This window comes from Hyperolius riggenbachi, chromosome 4 (assembly GCF_040937935.1).
Source record: "Hyperolius riggenbachi isolate aHypRig1 chromosome 4, aHypRig1.pri, whole genome shotgun sequence".
Taxonomy (NCBI): domain Eukaryota; kingdom Metazoa; phylum Chordata; class Amphibia; order Anura; family Hyperoliidae; genus Hyperolius; species Hyperolius riggenbachi.
In genome coordinates, this window is record NC_090649.1 from 302980544 (window position 1) to 302995707 (window position 15164).

The following is a 15164-nucleotide window of genomic DNA, read 5'->3' on the forward strand; positions in this document are numbered from 1 at the left end:
ATCAGCGACTTAATTCCCTACGCTTACTTCTTGGAGCGTGCTGTGCGTAGAGTGGCGGATGAAGCTGTGAATGAGCGTGATCAGGAACCGTTACGGCAGGAACAGGCATGGGACCAATTTTCATCAGACCCAGCTGTTTCCTCAACACCTGCGGCAGCACAGAGGGGGGAGGAGGAGGAAGAAGAGAAGTCGTGTGCAAAAGACGAGTCAGACTCAGAGGATGATGAGCAAGGTGTTTCTTTGGGGGAGGAGGAGGAGGAGGAGGAGGGGACGGCGGCAGGAGAACACCCGCAGCAGGCGTCGCAGGGGGCTTGTGCTGCTCAACCTTCCCGTGGTATTGTTCGCGGCTGGGGGGAGGAGGTTGACTTACATGACGTCACTGAGGAAGAGCAAGAGGAGATGGAGGGTACTGGATCCGACTTTGTGCAGATGTCGTCTTTTATGCTGTCCTGCCTGTTGAGGGACCCCCGTATAAAAAACCTCAAGGGGAATGAGCTGTACTGGGTGGCCACACTACTAGACCCTCGGTACAGGCACAAAGTGGCGGAACTGTTACCAACTCACCGGAAGGTGGAAAGGATGCAGCACATGCAGAACCAGCTGTCAACTATGCTTTACAATGCCTTTAAGGGTGATGTGACAGCACAACGCCAGCAAGGTACCACTGCCACTAATCCTCCTCCCGTGTCCACGCAGTCAAAGACAGGACGCTCCAGCGATCTCATGGTGATGTCGGACATGCGGACGTTCTTTAGTCCAACGCCTCGCTGTAGCCCTTCCGGATCCACCCTCCACCAACGCCTGGAACGGCAGGTAGCCGACTACCTGGCCTTAAGTGTGGATGTAGACACTGCTGTGAACAGCGATGAGGAACCCTTGAACTACTGGGTGCGCAGGCTTGACCTGTGGCCAGAGCTGTCCCAATTTGCCATCCAACTTCTCTCCTGCCCTGCCGCAAGCGTCCTGTCAGAAAGGACCTTCAGCGCAGCTGGAGGCATTGTCACAGAGAAGAGAAGTCGCCAAAATCACAAAAGTGTTAAGTACCTCACCTTTATCAAAATGAATGAGGCATGGATCCCGGAGGGCTGCTGCCCGCCCCAAGACTAAGTCAGTCCCCGCACACACAGCATCTCTGCCTGCACGCCGTGTGACTGGCTGCCTGGGCTGCCCCAAGAAGACTAAGTCGCTCCCAGTCCCTCCACACAGCATGTCTGCCTGCAGGCCGCTTGACTACCTTCTCCGCCACCACCAACAGGGTCCGGGACTCCAGGCGGATTGCTGAATTTTTTAGGCCGCTGCTAGCAGCGGCCGCTGTAATAATTTTTCTGGTGCGTGTACATGACTGCCTAATTTTTCTGGCTGCACTGCGGGCAGCTGCAACAACAAAAGAAAAGGCATGTACATGCGCCCATTCCCCTTCGTGATCATTACCTTGCCGTGGTGAAGGGGCTTGCGTATCACAATGAAGCAATGACCGGCGCCTAGATGAGTGTCTCGGGGGGCACACAAAAGATAATAAGGTCGTTGCTTCATTGTGGTCAGACCAAATTTGATCAGCTGGACAGTCACTGTTCTGTCATTCAGCTACATCAGCCAGGCGACCATATGGGCTGTAAAGCCACCAAAACCTGCACTCTCGCCATGGTGCGCACCAGTCCAGCACGGCCATCACTACACAAACAGCTGTTTGCGGTGCGTTACACGGTGAGTTTGGTGTGTCAGTGTGAAGCAGTACCTTAATTACACTACCTGATTGATGTATACACATGCAAGATGTTTTAAAGCACTTTAGGCCTGTCATTTAGCATTCAATGTGATTTCTGCCCTTAAAACGCTGCTTTGCGTCAAATCCAGATTTTTCCCCGGGACTTTTGGCATGTATCCCACTCCGCCATGCCCCCCTCCAGGTGTTAGACCCCTTGAAACATCTTTTCCATCAGTTTTGTGGCCAGCATAATTATTTTTTTTTTTCAAAGTTCGCATGCCCATTGAAGTCTATTGCGGTTCGCGAACTTTAACGCGAACCGAACGTTACGCGAAAGTTCGCGAACCCGGTTCGCGAACCTAAAATCGGAGGTTCGGCCCATCTCTAGCTGTGAACAGTATAAACGTGCATACACATCAATACTCTCCTGCACTGTATACTAGACCCTTGCTTGACACAATTTGGCAAGTTACAGGAAAAAAAAAAGTTTTTAAAAAAAAAAAATTTATCACTATTTGCACAGAAATCCTGGGGAAATTGAACGCCAGGGAGGTTAAGAGAAAACTCAGGAGAAAGGGTCAATTAAGGAATAAACTATTTAAACACAGCAAAGCGCTCAACAGACCCTCAATGTGATTGATATGTATACAGTGGCTTGCAAAAGTATTCGGCCCCCTTGAAGTTTTCCACATTTTGTCACATTACTGCCACAAACATGAATCAATTTTTTGGGAATTTCGCATGAAAGACCAATACAAAGTGCTGTACACGTGAGAAGTGGAATGAAAATCATACATGATTCCACACATTTTTTACAAATAAATAACTGCAAAGTGGGGTGTACATAATTATTCAGCCCCCTTTGGTCTGAGTGCAGTCAGTTGCCTATAGACATTGCCCGATGAGTGCTAATGACTAAATAGAGTGCACCTGTGTGTAATCTAATGTCAGTACAAATACAGCTGCTCTGTGAGGGCCTCAGAGTTTGTCTAAGAGAATATTGGGAGCAACAACACCATGAAGTCCAAAGAACACACCAGACAGGTCAGGGATAAGGTTATTGAGAAATTTAAAGCAGGCTTAGGCTACAAAAATTTCCAAAGCCTTGAACATCCCACGGAGCACTGTTCAAGCGATCATTCAGAAATGGAAGGAGTATGGCACAACTGTAAACCTACCAAGACAAGGCCATCCACCTAAACTCACAGGCCGAACAAGGAGATCGCTGATCAGAAATGCAATCAAGAGGCCCATGGTGACTCTGGACGAGCTGCAGAGATCTACAGCTCAGGTGGGGGAATCTGTCCATAGGACAACTATTAGTCGTGCACTGCACAAAGTTGGCCTTTATGGAAGAGTGGCAAGAAGAAAGCCATTGTTAACAGAAAAGCATAAGAAGTCCCATTTGCAGTTTGCCACAGGCCATGTGGGGGACACAGCAAACGTGAAAGAAGATGAGACCAAAATGGAACTTTTTGGCCAAAATGCAAAGCGCTATGTGTGGCGGAAAACTAACACTGCACATTACTCTGAACACACCATCCCCGCTGTCAAATATGGTGGTGGCAGCATCATGCTCTGGGGGTGCTTCTCTTCAGCAGGGACAGGGAAGCTGGTCAGAGTTGATGGGAAGATGGATGGAGCCAAATACAGGGCAATCTACGAAGAAAACCTCTTGCAGTCTGCAAAAGACTTGAGACTGGGGTGGAGGTTTACCTTCCAGCAGGACAACGACCCAAAACATAAAGCCAGGGAAACAATGGAATGGTTTAAAACAAAACATATCCATGTGTTAGAATGGCCCAGCCAAAGTCCAGATCTAAATCCAATCGAGAATTTGTGGCAAGATCTGAAAATTGCTGTTCACAAACGCTGTCCATCTAATCTGACTGAGCTGGAGCTGTTTTGCAAAGAAGAATGTGCAAGGATTTCAGTCTCTAGATGTGCAAAGCTGGTAGAGACATACCTTAAAAAACTGGCAGCTGTAATTGCAGGAAAAGGTGGTTCTACAAAGTATTGACTCAGGGGGCCGAATAATTACGCACACCCCACTTTGCAGTTATTTATTTGTAAAAAATGTTTGGAATCATGTATGATTTCTGTTCCACTTCTCACGTGTACACCACTTTGTATTGGTCTTTCATGTGGAATTCCAATAAAATTGATTCATGTTTATGGCAGTTATGTGACAAAATGTGGAAAATTTTAAGGGGGCCGAATACTTTTGCAAGCCACTGTATATCACACTATGACCAATATAAAGTTCTGTCCATCCACTAAAAAAGTTTGCATGAATTAACATGACACTCCTCCACTCAGTATAGCTCCCATGAATAGTCTCCATAAACTCCTCATGATGCTGATAACAGTAACACTATACGCTCACCAGATAGCGCGAATGACCCATCCAGATCAGCAATAGAGATGGGCCGAACCTCCGATTTATGGTTCGCTAACCGGGTTCGCGAACTTTCGCGGAAGGGTCGGTTTGCGCGAACTTTTGCGAACCGCAATAGACTTCAATGGGGATGCGAACTTTGAAAACTAGATACACTTATGCTGGCCAGACAAGTGATGGAAAAGATGTTTCAAGGGGTCAAACACCTGGAGGGGTGCATGGCGGAGTGGGATACATGCCAAAAGTCCTGGGTAAAAATTTGGATTTGACGCAAAGCAGCGTTTTAAGGGCAGAAATCACATTGAATGCTAAATTGCAGGACTAAAGTGTTTTCAAACATCTTGCATGTGTATACATCAATCAGGTAGTGTAATTAGTGTACTGCTTCACACTGACAGACCAAACTCACTGTGTAACACACCGCAAACAGCTGATTGTGTAGTGACGGCCGTGCTGGACCGGTGCGCAACATGGCGAGATTGCTCTTTCTTGGTTCTTTTTCTACCATTGTTAAAGCTTAGCTTACATCTATTTTTTTTAAATTACATTTTCTACTTGCTGTTCAGTACCTGCAATGAGAATCTGTTCTGGAGGGCAAATCTGCCATTGTCACCACGGGTAATGGCCGGGGAATCAAGGTTCGATTCTGGTCCGAAGTGGGAGCCTGAGACCCATGCTGTACCTGCCCTGACCGTGCTTTGCAGACCAGGCATCTGTGGTCAGATGGACCCTTGACCCAGCGGAAGACAAATCAACTCGAAAGCATTTGCCAAGAATGTTTTATGGAGGGCAAGTCTGCCATTCATTCAACTCTGTGAAACTTTCGATGGTACTCGTTTGTCAGTACCATGGTGACTGACCACGGGTACTGGCCAGGGAATCCGGTTTCTATTCCGTTCCGGAGTTAGAGCCTAAGAAACGGCTACCACCACACATCCAGGCAAGGAAGGCATGGCATGCCCGCCCCGATGTAGTGACCAAAAATAACAATATGGGAGGACTTTCGAGGCCCTGCTGTGTATGTGAAATGAATCAACTTTAAATCCTTTAATGAGAATCTGTTATGGAGGGCAAGTCTGATGGTGCCTTTACTGCGATTCACCAGGTTGGCCTCCTCCTCAAGGAGGCGAGAATCTTTTATGGAGGGCAAGTCTGCCATTGTGAGTGACCACAGGTAATGGCCGGGGAATCCTGGTTGCATTAGGGTCTGGAGTTGGAGCCTAAGAAACGGCTACCATCACAAATCCAGGCAAGGAAGGCAGAAGGCATGGCATGCCCGCCCCGAGGTAGTGACCAAAAATAGCAATACGGGAGGACTTTCGAGGGCTTGCTGTATTTGAAATGAATTAACTTTAAATCCTTTAACGAGAATCTGTTATGGTGGACAAAGAGGACACCACTTGCCTTTCATGAGAATCTGTTCTGGAGGGCAAGTCTGCCATCCATTCAAGTGAAAGGTATGCACTGACTGCCAGGTATAATACAATGTGCAGTCACAGATGCAGTGAAAGGTATGCAGTGACTGCAAACAGCCGTTTGTGTAGTGACGGCCCTGCTGGACTGGTGCGCACCATGACGAGAGTGCAGGTGATGGTGGCTTTACAGCTCATATGGTCGCCCGGCTGATGTAGCTGAATGACAGAACAGTGACTGTCCAGCTGATCAAATTTGGTCTGACCACAATGAAGCAACAACCTTATTATCTTTGGTGTGCCAACCCCCAGACACACATATAGCCGGCGGTCATTGCTTCATTGTGATACGTAAGCCCCTTCACCACGGCAAGGTAACGATCATGAAGGAAGATGGGCACATGTATATGCCTTTTGTTTTGTTGTTGCAGCCGCCTGCAGTGCAGCCAGAAAAATTAGGCAGGCATGTAGACGCCCCAGAAAAATTATTATAGCTAGCAGCGGCCTACAAAATTCAGGAATCCACCTGGAGTCCTGGACCCTGTTGGTGGTGGCGGAGAAGGCAGTCAAGCGGCCGGCAGGCAGAGGTGCTGTGTGGGGAGCGACTTAGTCTTGGGGCAGGCAGCCAGTCACACGGCGTGCAGGCAGAGATGCTGTGTGTGGGGACTGACTTAGTCTTCGGGCGGGCAGTAGCCCTCCGGGATGCATGCCTCATTCATTTGGATAAAGGTGAGGTAATGAACACTGTTGTGACTTAGGCGACTTCTCTTCTCAGTGACAATGCCTCCAGCTGCACTGAAGGTCCTTTCTGACAAGACGCTTAAGGCAGGGCAAGACAGAAGTTGGATGGCAAATTGGGACAGCTCTGGCCACAGGTGAAGCCTGCGCACCCAGTAATCCAAGTGTTCATCATCGCTGCTCACAGTGTCTACATCCACACTTAAGGCCAGGTAGTCGGCTACCTGCCGGTCCAGGCGTTGGTGGAGGGTGGATCCCGAAGGGCTACGGCAAGGCTTTGGACTAAAGAATGTCCACATGTCCGACATCACCATGAGATCGCTGGAGCGTCCTGTCCTTGCCTGCGTGGACATGGGAGGAGGATTACTGGCAGTGGAACCTTTATTGCGTTGTGCTGTGACATCACCCTTACATGCATTGTAAAGCATAGTTGACAGCTTGTTCTGCACGTGCTGCATCCTTTCCGCCTTCAGGTGAGTTGGTAACAGGTCCGCCACTTTGTGAGTGTACCGAGGGTCTAGTAGCGTGTCCACAAAGTACAAGTCATTCCCCTTGAGTTTTTTTTATACGGGGGTCCCTCAACAGGCTGGATAGCATGAAAGACGCCATCTGCACAAAGTCGGATCCAGACGTACTATCCATCTCCTCTTGCTCTTCCTGAGTGATGTTACGCAAGTCCTCTTCCTCCCCCCAGCCACGAACAATACCACGGGAACATGAAGCAGCACAAGCCCCCTGTGACAGCTGCTGTGGTTGTTCTTCGGCCGCCGCCTCTTCCTCCTCCACAGAAACACTTTCCTCATCCGAGTCGGACTCCTCTTCTTCCCCACACAACTCCTCTTCTTCCTCCTCCTCCTCCCCCTTCTGTGCTGCTGAAGGTTTTGAGGTAACATCTGGTTCCAATGAAAATTGCTTCCACGACTCTTCCTGCCATAACTGTTCCTGTTCACACTCCTCCACAGCTTGATCTACCACTCTAAATACGGCACGCTCCAGGAAGTAAGCGTAGGGGATCAAGTCGCTGATGGTGCCTTCAGTGCGACTCAACAGGTTGGTCACCTCCTCAAATGGCCGCATGAGCCTCCATGCATTTCGCATCAATGTCCAGTTTGGTGGCCAGAATATCCCCATCTTCCCAGATTGTGTCCTTCTACTGTAATTGTACAGGTACAGGGTGACGGCTTTCTCCTGGTCTAGCAGGCGAGAGATCATGAACAGGGTCGAATTCCAGCGAGTTGGGCTATCGCATATCAAGCGCCTCAACGGCAAGTTGTTTCTCCGCTGAATGTCTGCAAAGCGTGCCATGGCCGTGTAAGACCGCCTGAAATGCCCACACAACTTCCTGGCCTGCTTCAGGACACTGTCTAATCGTGGGTACTTTGACACAAATCTTTGAATGACCAGATTCAACACATGTGCCATGCAGGGTAAATGTGTCAGCTTTCCCAAATTCAAAGTGGAAAGGAGATTGCTGCTGTTGTCACACACCACGTCAACCAGTGCTCCACCTGTTTGTTAAGAGCAGTCAGGAGAGCTGGTCCAGTGTGACTCTCCGCTTTAAGAAAAGACATGTCTAAGATGGCGTGACACCGTCGTACCTGGCATGCAGCACAGGCTCTGGGGAGCTGGGGCTGTGTAGCGGGAGAGGAGATTGCAGCACCACTAGAGTTGAACTGGCACTCAGCCAAGGAGGAGGAGGACAACAGCGAAGGAGATGTAGCAGGAGGAGTAGGAGGAGAAGGAGGTGGCAAGAGGCCTGCCCGCAAGCCGTGGAGGTGTCATCAGTTGGTCCGCTGCGCAGCCACGTACTCCCTGCTTGCCATCGTTCACCAGGTTGACCCAATGGGCTGTGTAAGTAATGTAGCGGCCCTGACTGTGCTTGGCAGTCCAGGCATCTGTGGTCAGGCGGACCCTTGACCCAACACTGTTCACCAGAGATGACACCACTTGCCTCTGAACTTCACGGTACAGTTTGGGTATCGCCTTTCTAGAAAAATAAGTGCGGTCTGGTATCTTCCACTGTGGTGTCCCAATGGCCACAAATTTACGGAAAGCCTCAGAGTCCACCAGCTTGTATGGTAATAGCTGGCGAGATAATAGTTCCGCCACGCCAGCTGTCAGACGGCGGGCAAGGGGGTGAGTGGCAGAAATTGGCTTGACCCTTGACCCAATGCTGTGTACCAGAGCTGACAGCACTTGCCTTTCAACTTCATGGTACAGTTTGGATATTGCTTTTTTGGAGAAATAATTGTGGCCTGGTATCTTCCACTGTTGTGTCCCAATGGCCACTAATTTTCGGAAGTCCACCAGCTTGTATGGTAACAGCTGGCGAGCTAACAGTTCTGCCAAGCCAGCTGTCAGATGCCAGGCAAAGGGGTGACTGGCAGACAATGGCTTCTTCCACTTAAACATTTCCTTCACGGACACCTGGCTGCTGTGGGCAGAGGAGCAGGAACTGCTCAAGGGCAGAGGCGGAGTGGAGGAGGGTGGCTGTGAAGGTGCAAGGGAGACAGCGGCTGAAGATGCTGCACCTGAAGGAGGAAGAGGAGAAGGAGGGTGGCTTTTCTTTTGTGTGGTTTTGCTCAGGTGTTCTTCCCATTGCTGTTTGTGCCTTATTTCCAGATGCCTTCGTAAGGCACTTGTCCCAACGTGAGTGTTGGCCTTTCCACGGCTTAATTTTTGGAGACAGAGAGAACAGATGGCTTTACTCCGATCTGTGGCAGACACACAAAAAATGTCCACACCGCTGAGCCCCCCTGGGGTGATGGCACTATGGTGGCCTCAGAGTCAGCAGCTGACGTTGAAGGGCATGTTGGCTAGCTGTCCATAGCTGGCGATACATGGCGCCAGACACTGCCAGGACGAGCTCCCCCTGCTTCTTTCAGGAACTCGTCTCCTCCTACTCCTCTCTGACTCCCCCTCCGAACTGTCCCCCTGTTCATCTCTTCTTTTGGGAACAATTAATTTTCATGAAGGAGTCTGTACACAAACCGTAGAAGCAATAAACGTGAAGTATTTATTCTCCCATCACATACATGTGCAGACACGGGCTGACCTGCTTAGGTCGACGCACGTTTCGGGGCCACGCAGGGTCCCCTTTGTCAAGACAGATAGCAGATAAGACATACCACTCCTACTCCTCTCTGACTCCCCCTCCGAATTGTCCCCCTGTTCATCTCTTCTTTTGGGAACATACGTGGCATCCGTATAATCGTCATCATAATCATCCTGCCCAGCTTCGCTTTCCTGAGACACCTCCAAAACTGCACCAACACCAGGTACTTCATCATCATCATCCTCCTCCATTACGTCCATATTGTCACCTAACTCACACATATGAGGTGGTGTAACTTGCTTAGCGCCTTCATATTGTTGTAGCAGTAGTGAGTGTGAATCAGTGATTTCAACACCAAATAACTCCTGCGAAGTGTCAAATGCAGCGGATGTGGTGCTTGTAGTAGCGCTGGTGGCTGCGGGAGATGAGGGGTTCTGTGTTAAATAGTCAACCACGTCCTGATAATTTTGGGAGGTGATAGGATGTGCTTTCTCCTGAGCACTGTACTTTGGGCCAGGGCCACACAAAATCACATCAACATGACCACGCACACACCTGCCAGGTGGCCTTCCTCTGGGTCTGCCGCTACCTCTTCCGTGACCTGGTTTGTCCGTTTCTTCCATATCGGGGGGGGGGGGGGGGGGGGGGGGGGATGAAGTGAAAGGTATGCACTAATTTGACTAATACAATATGCAGTCACACGGGTGCAGCAGTTAACAGGTATGCACGGAGGGGTATATCACACTGCGTGCACTGACGTAGGTAGGTGGTTTCACTGAACCCAACAGCTAGGTAGGTATATGCAGTAATGGGTATTACAATGTGCAGCTGCCTATCACACACACAGGTACAGTAGTAACTGAATGTGCTGGGCCTGGGCTGGCAGTGGCACTGCACACAGTATGAATTACAAAAGCTGTCACCGCAACATAAGTGCAGTAATAATGGGTATTACACAATGTGCAGCTGATACAGTTAGTCACTGAATGTGGTGGGCCTGGCTGGCAGTGGCACTGCACACAGTATAAATTACAAAAGCTGTCGCCGCAACACAAGTGCAGTAATAATGGGTATTACACAATGTGCAGCTGATACAGTTAGTCACTGAATGTGGTGGGCCTGGCTGGCAGTGGCACTGCACACAGTATGAATTACAAAAGCTGTCGCCGCAACACAAGTGCAGTAATAATGGGTATTACACAATGTGCAGCTGATACAGTTAGTCACTGAATGTGGTGGGCCTGGCTGGCAGTAACACTGCACACAGTATGAATTACAAAAGCTGTCACCACAACACAAGTGCAGTTATAATGGGTATTACACAATGTGCAGCTGATACAGTTAGTCACTGAATGTGGTGGGCCTGGCTGGTAGTGGTACTGCACACAGTATGAATTACAAAAGCTGTCACCGCAACACAAGTGCAGTAATAATGGGTATTACATCAATGTGCAGCTGACTGACAGGTAGTCAGTGTCACTAGTCACTGACTCACTGTCTGATTGTGCTGGGCCTGGGCTGGCACAAACACAGTATGAATTATCAAGGCTGTCTATATTGCAACACAAGTGTCAGTGACACACAAAAAAAAAAAATCACAAGAACGGGATTAGCTCTCAAAAGAGCTGTTGTAGGGTGCTATTATAGCAATAAGAATCAGCCAGGAGCAAGCTAACAAACCAAGAGCATAACTAATCTTTCCCTAGGAGAAACAGTCTGCAGCACTTTGCCCTACTCTCACTATAGCAGGCACATGAGTGAGTGTAATGGCCGGCGTTTCTTGTCTTATATACAGGGGGGAGTGGCTCCAGGACTGAGTGTAGCCTGATTGGCTACAATGTGCCTGCTGACTATGATGTAGATGGTCAAAGTTGACCCTAATGGAGCATTATGGGGGCGAACCTAACTTCCGGGAAAGTTCGCCTTCACTTAAGAAGGCGAACCACCCAAAGTTCGCCTGGAACCGTTCGCGTGTGAACCGTTTGGCCTATCTCTAGTCACTATTGTTCTGAGCAGCTTGTGTTCTCCTGAGTGCTCAGAAAGTCCTGGACAGGCTAACTCAGAAATCTTTGATAGGTAAGGCATTTCACGTCATTAAAGAGATTAGATTGGCATTAGTAATTTTATTTTTTCTTATCATTCTTTATCATCATTGTTCATCATCATTTTTTCTACTCCTGCCTTCTAAAGGTTGTACATTTTTTATTTATATGGATTTGTTTTTGTACATTTTACTTTTCTTTTTATTGATCAAATAGCCAGTGCACATTTGCACTGTAAATATGTGCTTAATATGGTTATAATATTTTACTTAAAAAAAAAAAATACATGCATTGCAGGTCCAGTATCATGTGGCTTACCTGTCTTCTTAAATCCCTAGATGTGAATTTGAGATGCAAGACAGGACAACCATTGCTCTGCGTAGTAAGTGATAATTTTGATATAATTTCTCTCTCTAAAAAAAATAATTTGATTGTCCTCTTTACATTTCTATTTTACTGCTTGGGCAGATAAACAATCCACACATAAAGGAGCTAGCATGAGATTCATATAACCAACAAATATATTTAACTCCCCTTTAAAAACTACTGGTGAAAAAGCAATCATAGAAGAAATTAACACAAAAATATGAACAGAATCTGCAGCAAAGCATCAGGAGTGGTACAATTATTAGCAGTTTTACATAATTTCAAAAATATTTCAATTTAATTGACAAAAAAATGCTATATGTTTATAATAACTTGTATTTATATTGTTTGGGTGCAAGAGGGCTTTTGAACAGGTGAACAGTTTTTTGTTTTTATTTTTACAACTCAGCTCTTTAGCTTTATGAGTGTAGCATTTGTGAGATGTCAGGAGATGTCAATGTAAAAGTGATCTCCATGAGAAATACATGAGTACTGAACATCCACATCATACATTTGAGGTGTTGAGTGATGACCACAAGATACACTTACTACTGTAAATGGATATCAAATACTTTATAATGTGACCAAGTAATTTTACGCTATCTATCTATCTATCTATCTATCTATCTATCTATCTATCTCACGACTACTGCAAATCATTTTAAAAAAGTGATTTTATGTGTAATTACTGTTACTAAATCTATAAATTCCCTTCCAGTACATAAAGTTCAAGCCAAAGCACAAAGGGTATAAGGAGAATAAAAATGATAGCACTGCAGTAAACAGTAACACATGGCAGCATTGTGTTGTAAAAAAAGAGGGCACTTCCTCAATTAGACTCTTTGTTGACATAACTTGGGCTGATCTCAAAGGCTATTGTGAAAACAATGCGCCTGACTGCCACAAATTAAATAATTCTGCAAACAATTATTATCTGATTACTAAGAAATACGTTTTCCATTTTTTTGTAAAATTGCTTGTTACACAAGGTAATGTACAAAATGATACCATTCAATTACACATTCTTATCATAGATAGCACCTAAGTTCCATGCTGCTTAGTACCTTGCTTCACATATCATTTAGGGTCTGTTCAGACTGCACGCGTTTCCAGACGCGTTTTGGAAATGCGTGCAGGAGGCAGACACGCACGACATCAGACAGTGCATAGAGTGCGCTGTCTGATGTTCATACTGCATGCGTTCCGGACCTGTGCGGTCCGGGAACGCATGCTGCATGCAGATTTTGACAAAACGCGCGGCTGACCCATTCACTTTTCAGTGATCGGATCAGCCACGCAACGCACACAAACACGGATGGCGTGCGTTCGTACGCGTTGTGGTCCGCACGCGTTCCACACGCATGGCTATCCGCATTTGTGATCTGAACGGGCCCTAATTCATGAACACTGCACCAGATGTTAAACATATTCATACTTATTCAAACAAGTCAAAGAGCAAATCGCTGTAACGCTAGACCACAGGTGTCAACCTCAAGTTTAACGGGGAACTGGGAAGGGGAAAGAAATTGAGGAACATAGGTGGTTATTGAGCATCACCTATCCAATTTTGGATTAATATCCTGAGCCTTGTTTGTTTCAAAAAATCCTTGCAATCAAAGGGCTCCTAAGGACACACCGGTGTATGCAAAATTAGAAAACCTTTATTGACTGTACATGAAGCGAGACCAATTACACATAAACAACTGAGCTAAAAGAGCAACAGCGCTGTTGTCATTAAAACCATGGCTGCCACACAATCCACACCGGCACACCTCTCCACTCACACAAACCAATGCACTGGGGTACCCCATAAGCAGCAAAAATGTCCATCAATGAAGCCTTGAGCAGTGGCAGATAGCAAAATCAGGGAAGCAGCATAGAAAAAGCAAGCATCAACAGGGCTGTTCAGCGTAACCCGAACAGACGCAGAAAAGTCTCATTCAGAACTGCCGACACGCCTAGCGATCTTGCACTTCATACTCACAAACTCCATATGTCCGTCAGAGCTGGCGCACTTCACCTGGCTACCTTGCTCCAGCCGCTCAGGCAGGTTGTAGATGCTGTAGTCCAAGGGGGGCCCCCCGCTAAGGAGTGTGGTCCGGCGTGAGATCTACGAGCGTTGCAGACCCGATTGGTTCTGCTGGGGAGTCGATGCAGCGCGTGTGCACATAAACATCTAGTGCATATGGTTGGCCGCTCCTGTCCTTCGTTGTCCCCGGGACACACAGGTGTCAACCTCAAGTACTGCAGGCCAAATGTGGCCCTCCCTGCCATTTTTTATGTCACCTTATGTCGCCCCCCCCCCCCCCCCACACACACACACACACACAAACCCCTCCTGGGATAGAAGTCTCCAATGTGACTGGTAAAACACACGCCTTTCTCCCCACCATCTCCTCACATAACAGAGTAGCCAAGTAGAGCAATGTAATATTTACCTGCTCCAGCAATGTATCATGTCTCTTCTATTTTTCCCAGCAGCTGCAAACTCTGTGCTTCCATACCTCAAGCTCCAAATCACGTGACATGCATTCGGAGCCAGAGGTATGCAGGATAGAGCATGTGGCTCTCAGGAAGATCAGAGGAGAGCCGAAGCAGCACTGGAGCAGGTAAATATTAAACTGCTCCACTGCAGAAGGGGAAGGAGTAGGCCTACCACGGTCGCTATAGTCACACCAGTTAATTTGAGACTGTTCAATAAATGTTGTCTTAATAAACAATTTGGCCCACTTAAAGAGGAACTGTAACATGAAAAGATCCCCTGGGGGGTACTCACCTCGGGTGGGGGAAGCCTCCGGATCCTAATGAGGCTTCCCACGCCGTCCTTTATCCGTCAGGGGTCTCGCTGCAGCCCTCCGTGGAGTCCGTGCAGCGGTGACGTCAATATTTACCTTCCTGGCTCCTGTGCAGGCGCTCTGACGGCTGTCGGCTCCGAACTACACGGAAATACCCGATCGCCGTCGGGTCCGCTCTACTGCGCAGGCGCAAGTGTCCTGCGCCTGCGCAGTAGAGCGGACCCGAATGAGATCGGGTATTTCCGTGTAGTTCGGAACGGAAAGCCGCCACAGCGCCCCCGCTGGAGCCAGCAAAGGTAAATATTGAACTGACAGTCGGCACAGTCGCCGGCTGTTCGGAGGGCTGCGGCGAGACCCCCGTGGGACAGAGGACGGCGTGGGAAGCCTCATTAGGATCCGGAGGCTTCCCCCACCCGAGGTGAGTACCCCCCAGGGGATCTTTTTAATGTTACAGAGTCTCTTTAAGATATGTTTTAGATTTTGGCTCTGTACCTGATTGAGTTTTACACTCCTCCTCTAGATAATGCTTAAATGTGTTTGTCTACAGTAATGTAACAGGAATGGTAATGCTTAAAAGTTCTGCTAGTAGGATTTGTGAATTGTAATGCGAAAATAACATTAACCACTTCAGGACCACAGTCTTTCTACACCTT

General features: G+C 47.8%; 1 protein-coding gene across 6 annotated transcripts in view; it reads right to left on the reverse strand.

Annotated features, from left to right (window-relative positions):
- Positions 1 to 15164, reverse strand: part of LOC137503900 (trace amine-associated receptor 1-like) — a 176518-nt gene that overhangs the window by 83241 nt on the left and 78113 nt on the right. For 4 of the 6 annotated variants that reach the window (XM_068231578.1, XM_068231579.1, XM_068231582.1 and 1 more), the window contains one exon: positions 11669 to 11763. The exons of the other annotated variants lie outside the window; for them this stretch is intronic. The gene's annotated coding sequence lies outside the window, so the exon portion shown is untranslated. The remainder of the gene's footprint in view (positions 1 to 11668; positions 11764 to 15164) is intronic. 6 annotated transcript variants of the gene reach the window in all.